Genomic DNA, 6,797 nt, shown 5'->3' with positions numbered 1-6,797 from the left:
GTCCCCATGTTTTGAGTGAATTAGAGAAAAGAAATAAAATATCACAGCTAGACTCCTGCAAGGTGTCCTAATTGGCCCTCCTTCCCTTCAACAGCACCTCCAGATTTTCTTTAAAACAGTGTTTTCCATACATCACACCTTCCCCAACTGTCTGCTTCTTCCCTATATCCTCACTTCTACAGGATAAAGCCCAGATCTGTCATGCTGTGACCCTAGCCCCATCACAGTCTAGTCCCTGCTGAACTTTTCAACTCACAGCTCTCCTACCACCCCACTTGGAGCCCCACCCTTCATCACACGTCTGCCATGGCCCACCAGCTACCACTCTACAGCCCCCAACAAACCTTCTCCAACTGCCTGTGCACTCATCTGCCACGGGCCTTGGGGTCTGCCTCCTCCAGCTGCCTCTAATCTTGCTCTGCACTGACTCACCCTGGGCCTATCCCCTTGGAGTTGATGTGGGCTTCTTTATCATTTCAGGTCTGTTTTACTTCCCTCATGACTCCATTTTTCAGCCCATAGAATATGGCATCCTACTGACATTCTGAATATGGTAGGCAGTAAGCAATGGCGATGTTAATCACAAAGAGGAAGATGACTGATATTCAGACCACTGCAGGGATCCAAGCACACAGGTAATGGTCAGAAGTAAGGTGGCATGAGGAGAACTGAAATTTTAAAACATATTGGAAAGAATGAACAGAAATAAAATTACTATTTAGACTTGACTGATAGGGAGACATAATAAAAGAGGTAGTCTTTTTTGTTATGAAATGAAACAAAGACTGAGGAATCAGAAGAATGATAAACTAGCACCTAGCACAAAGTAGACTGTCAGAGGGTGTGGAAGGGAGAAAGGGAGCAAGAGAAGGAGGGAGGGAGGGAGAGAACTGTGCACAAGTTACACGTGAGCCACCAGTGAGACCTCAGTTTGGAAATGCAGGATGGAGACTCAGAGACAGCTTAGGCTGAAACTCTGCATTTGGAATTACCTGAGTGGGCAAATACTGAATGCTGTATCAGTGAATGAGATCTCTGAGGGAGAAGTGAAGAACAGAAGATACACAGAAATCATAGGAAGTTCTGATAGAGAGTAGAGGGATAGGAGTTGCTCTTGGATGACAGATCATAGGAAAAACAAATGAGTGAACAGTTCCAAGAAAAATAGTCAAGGGTATCATATGAAATAGCCTAGTCAAAGAGAACACAGTTGTTTCTCAGTAAAAACCTCAAATGCCACCTCTTCCAAGAAGCCTCCCCTGATCGCCCATCAGAAGGCCCTCTTCCTGCTCTGAACCATCATCCACACCTCTCTTAAGGCACATCCCCCACTACCAAGTATGAGGGGCATTATTTAAGTCCTCTAATCTCCCTGACCCCACCAGGATCTAGCAGAGGCTTTGAGCATACGGGTGCTCACTAAATCTTTGTGGAATAAATGAATATACAGCAAACGCTTCTCCTGTGTATGCTTTTCTGGAATTACTGCCAAACCCAATTTATGAATGTGTGCCTATAAAACTAAATCACAAGCTGTTTGGGATTTATTTGTTCTAACATCCACCAACTCCAATTCAAAGCAATTCCAGGACACACACAACCTGAAAGCATTCTCACTTTTTCTTTTTAGCCCATATTTCAAAGGCAATAAAAGGGGAAAGTTTTCACCAAACTGCTTGCAATTAAACATTACCTGAGCTTATAAAGTTACGTGTTCTCATTATCTTTTATTTTCTTATAAATAAGTTAAACCTCTTTAGTATTTCTATTTCAAAACTTTTTGGTTTTCTGAGGTTTTTTTTTTTTTTTAATGTACCAAACAACTTCAAAGGTAATGGCTTCAAGAAGAATTCCATAATAAGAAGCAGAAGTTATGTTCTTGCAGAAAGCTGTAGCTGGGCATTTTTAGGGTGGTTAAATCATGAACAAAAAGCAAAAAGTGCCACTTCAAGAAAATTAAAGAATCGCAGAGTCGGAGAATGTTCCACTCTGCAAGTAGAAAAACACATTAACAAAGAGACTTTTATAAAGCATTAACCCGACAATCAAGAAGCAGCCACTGAAGACTCCTTATGCTCTCTCTTCTTTTATAGCCTAGTTTCCTGCAAGGGTAGGCTACACTTTTTATTGCAATTTCTACCTTGAATTCATACTCCAAATCATTGCGCCCTGGCTGCTGACTAGCCCACCATCCCATCCCACTGAAATTGCTCTCAGCAACACACCAATGATGTGCCAGTTACAAGCTGAAGGGACACGGTCTGCCCCTATCCACTCGACCTTTCATGGCATCTGTCACCCTCGTCTACTTCCTTCTTAAACTTCCCTTTGCATCCATCAATTGCACCTCTCCCTGCATCCAGTCTGCAGGTGAGAGTGGACATGTTCCAGGACTCTGTCCTTGTCCCTCTTCTCATCCCACACTCTTACTGGATGATTTCACCAACACCCTGATGGCTCCATTGATGGCTCCCAGACCTCCCTCCAGAGCAATCGTCTCTTATTTTGAACCCAGTTCCCTATCCATGCAAATCTCTTGGGCTCCGCAAACTCCACAATGCTGAAACTGAACTCATTTTCCTCCCAAACCTGCACCTCCTCATCTGTGGTCTTGATGGTCAAATGGCACCACTGTTCACCCAAGCCAGGAATCTGGGAGTTGTCCTCAATTCTGTGCCCCACTCACATCCAGTAAATGACCACCACTGTAAGCCATCTGTCCTTCCTTTCCATCTTCATGGCCACTGCCTTAGCTCAAGTCCCATCATCTTGCTCCAGCTTCACTACTGCAACCTATCAACCATTCTCCTGCCTCCAGATTTGTTGCCCTCAACCCCCAATTCATTCCCTTCCTACTGTATCAAGGGTCAATTTTCTAAAATGCAAATCCTATCTTGACAACTCCAGCATAAAAATCTTCCAAAAGCTCAAAAGATTAAAATCATCCTGAACATGGAAGAAAACACCTTCCGTGATTTGCCTTGTACAAAAGCTTCCAACCTAAACCACCCAAGTGCCACGTTCACTCCATTTCCATCAACCAGGCCCTCTGAGGATTAGCTCTGGGACCTCTTCTCCTCCTTCTCACCCTGCTCCTTGGTTGCTTAAGTGAACCATCCTACTCACCTTTCATGATGCAGATCAAAGACCTCCCCTCTGGGAATCTTGGAAACATCCTAGATTCTCTGACCCTCATGAAGTCCCCAGTCATTGCTCTGACAGCCCTCATCACACTGTATCACAGTCACCAAATCACTGATCCTGCACCCATTCCCCCACTCATCAATGTAACCCTTGAGCAAGGTGCTCGTTTCCCACATCTCTGAATCATCAGCTCCAGTAAAGAGCTCCAGTGAAGATGCCAGAAATGCATTATGACACAGAAGCCCATGCATATCTTACAACAGCAAGCAACACTGCATCGTTACAAGCATCATGCTTGGTTTTCTGCTACTAAGTTTCTTTGAATCATAAGATGCTTATCAAAGATAAGACACATCCCAATTTCAGAGATGTTAAAAGGTGGCAAATTAGAGTCCATAAAATATGACATATTAAGTAGTATGATCATGTACTTAGCCATTAGGCTACAAAAGCATTTTTAAAAATCTAAGTGCTAGAATACAAATGAAAACTTTCTAAGATAACTCAAATATTTCCACATGAAGGGAACACATATGTTATCTTAAAAAGATATAGTCAGACTCCTCTACAAAAAACAAACAATTGCCATGGGCAATGACTCTAAAGTCCGGAGAGTACCTGTTTCCAGGCCCACTTTCGCACTACCTCCACGTCCCTGGCCAGGCTTCTTGCTGCTAACTTGAGGCCCTGTTCTCCCTCCCGCGGATTTTCTCACCCCAGCTCTTGAGCCCTGTTACCGCCAGCTCACGCCCAGCCTCCCTCTCATCCTCCTCCCACCTCACTCCACCCACTGTCCATCTCTTATCCACTTTACCCTGTGAAATCTGGGCTCTACTTGGCTAAGGAATGAGGGATTTCCCTTTTGTCCTGAATCTTTTTTTAACCTCTTCCCCAGGGCAGATAGGGTCCACTTTGAAAGGTTAAAGACTACCTGAACATAATCACAGATTTTCCTTGAAAACTGTACAAGCCTCAATATGGGGGGGGGGGGGAGGTGGGGGACAAGCCTTGCAAGAAGCTTGAAAGCGTCATTAGCCCACACCTTCAGTTGTTTAGGAACAACCCATTGTATCCTAGAAATTCCAGAGTACATCCTGTTGCCTCTCTGGGGTCCTTCATTTATTTGCCAGAGTGCCCAAAGGAATGTGAATGAAATCTTAGAGGGCCCAGATTGCCCAATTCATCAACTAAACACAAGGTATGGAAAGACATGTTTGCAGACAACGTTTTAGGTCATCCATCAATGAATACATGTCTAACATATGGTAATTAACCGTATCCTTATGTTTCATAAATTAAGAATGAGAGTGCTAGAAAGAACTCTACTGATGCTCTATTTTGCTAATAAGGAAGCAGAAGCACAGGAAGCTGCTACATACTTAATAACACTTGGGAAACATGCACCAAAGGTGATCCTCTTCAAAAAGAGAGAATGACAAACTTCCACAAGTACATGGTAATCCCAAATGAAATGCCCTGTAGGTACACTGATTTTCATTACACAACTGATTTGTGGTCACATCTGTGGGGTGAACAACCATTTCAGGAATAAAGTAGATTAGGTAGGGCAGCTGCCAAGACGTGCAACTGATAAAGACCCACCAAAGAGAAGACATGTGCAAAGGAGTATATGACCATGCACACAAATACACCCAAGAGAAATAAATGCTAGTAAGTTTATAGTAAGTTTGGCTATCTGGCCTGCATGATGACAAGTTTTCAGTTTTTCCTACAAAACCTCGAACTTTCTCCATCAACCTCTCAGCAGCAAATCACTGCTCAAAGCCTACACCCCCAACCCCCATGGGGGTAATTCAAGATACTCAAATGGAAGAAGCCAAGGGGTATGAGGCTGAGGTTGAGGCATTCCAGAAGTCGTAAACAGCTTACAGAACAGGTTGGAGCTGGTTTTAGCTACCACTTAACACTAGGACCAAAAAATAAATGCATTAATTCATTTATCCTTTTAACACAGTGGTCCCCAACCTTTTTGGCACCAGGGGCCGTTTTCATGGAAGACAATTTTTCCACAGATGGTTTTGGGATGATTCAAGTGCATTACATTTATGGTGCAGTCAAACCTCTCTGCTAATGATAATCTGTATTTGCAGCCACTCCCCAGTGCTAGCATCACTGCCTCAGCTCCACCTCAGATCCTTAGACATTAGATTTTCATAAGGAGCACACAACTCAGATCCCTCACATTCGCAGCTTACAGTAGGGTTGGTGCTCCTATGAGACTCTAATGCTGCTGCTGATCTGACAGGAAGAGGAGCTTATGCAGTGATGCAAGCAACGGGGAGCAGCTATAAATACAGATGAAGCTTCACTTGCTTGCCCACTGCTCACCTCCTGCTGTGCAGCCCAGTTGCTAACAGACCACAGACTGGTACCAGTCCACAGCCTGTGGGGTTGGGGACCACACCTTTAACCCATCCTCCCTTCTGTTTTGTCTCCAACAATTCTCTTTATGTGCAATTTTCTTTCTGTCAATGCAAATTCAATTTCTAACTCATGGCCCTGTTTAACTCCCACCTATATCCTCAAAGTTCTTTGGAAAATACTACCTGTTAGTTTCCTCCCTTAACACTACCCTTTTTCAAACAGTAGCACTCAAACTTGCATTGCTTTTTGTGAATTTTTAAAAATTTGATTACACAATATTCATTTTGGAAAAATTTAAAAATATAAATAAGTCAAAAGAAAGTCATTACTCAGAGACACATATATATCATTCATACGTGTTTGTGTTTGCTTTTACAAAAAACGGCAGCAGTATGAATCTTCCAAATAAAAATGCTATCAATATCAATATTATTCCATGTCAATATGTTCTCTAACAAAACCATTTAATGACTACTTAATATTTCACCTTAAACATGTGATATGATGTACTTAACAAATCTCCTAGTCTTATAAATTTGAATAGTTTCCTATTTTAGGCTATTATAAAAACTGGCAAACACATATGCCTTAAAACATATTTATGTGTATTCCATCTGATTGTTTCCTCAGTACAAATTATTAAAAATGGAATGGCTAAGCCAAAAGGCACGCAGCCCACCACCATTCCTCTTTTAGGTCTTTTTATTCATACTGACAATTTACCCTCCAAAAAGGTTTTTCCAAGTTACTCTTTTTATTTATGTACAGTTCAAAAAATATTTATTTTGTGCCTACTTTTTGCTAGGCACTATGTATACAATCATCATTAACAAAACAGACATAGTCCCTGCCCTCACAGAGCTCACAATCTAAGAAAGAGACAGACACCCACACCCACACCATCACGAAATCTTCATTACAAGTTGAGGTAAACCGAGAAGAAAAAGTACAAGCTCAAGGGAATGTTAGAAGAACCTGATATAGTCTGAAGGATGTGGAAGAGTTTCCATGAGGAATAATGGTTCTGGGATAGACACTAAGGTTTTCTGTTGTATTTAATAAATCAGGTGAAACCTGGTTGAAGAGAGCCCTGGAGAAAACATTCTAGGCAAAGGGAACAGGACAAAGCTCCCGAGAAGGGCCACAGTGCAGACTTTCTGCACTCGCCCCCACTGGCCAGATCAATATTCAATAGCCACGTGCTAGAACAGTCACCTGGCAGTCAAAGCCTGAAGAACTAACAACTGAATAATGACACAATAAACTGT

Source organism: Lemur catta, chromosome 1, assembly GCF_020740605.2.
Source record: "Lemur catta isolate mLemCat1 chromosome 1, mLemCat1.pri, whole genome shotgun sequence".
Taxonomy (NCBI): domain Eukaryota; kingdom Metazoa; phylum Chordata; class Mammalia; order Primates; family Lemuridae; genus Lemur; species Lemur catta.
The sequence above is the reverse complement of the archived record's forward strand: the minus strand, read 5'-3'. Positions refer to the sequence as shown.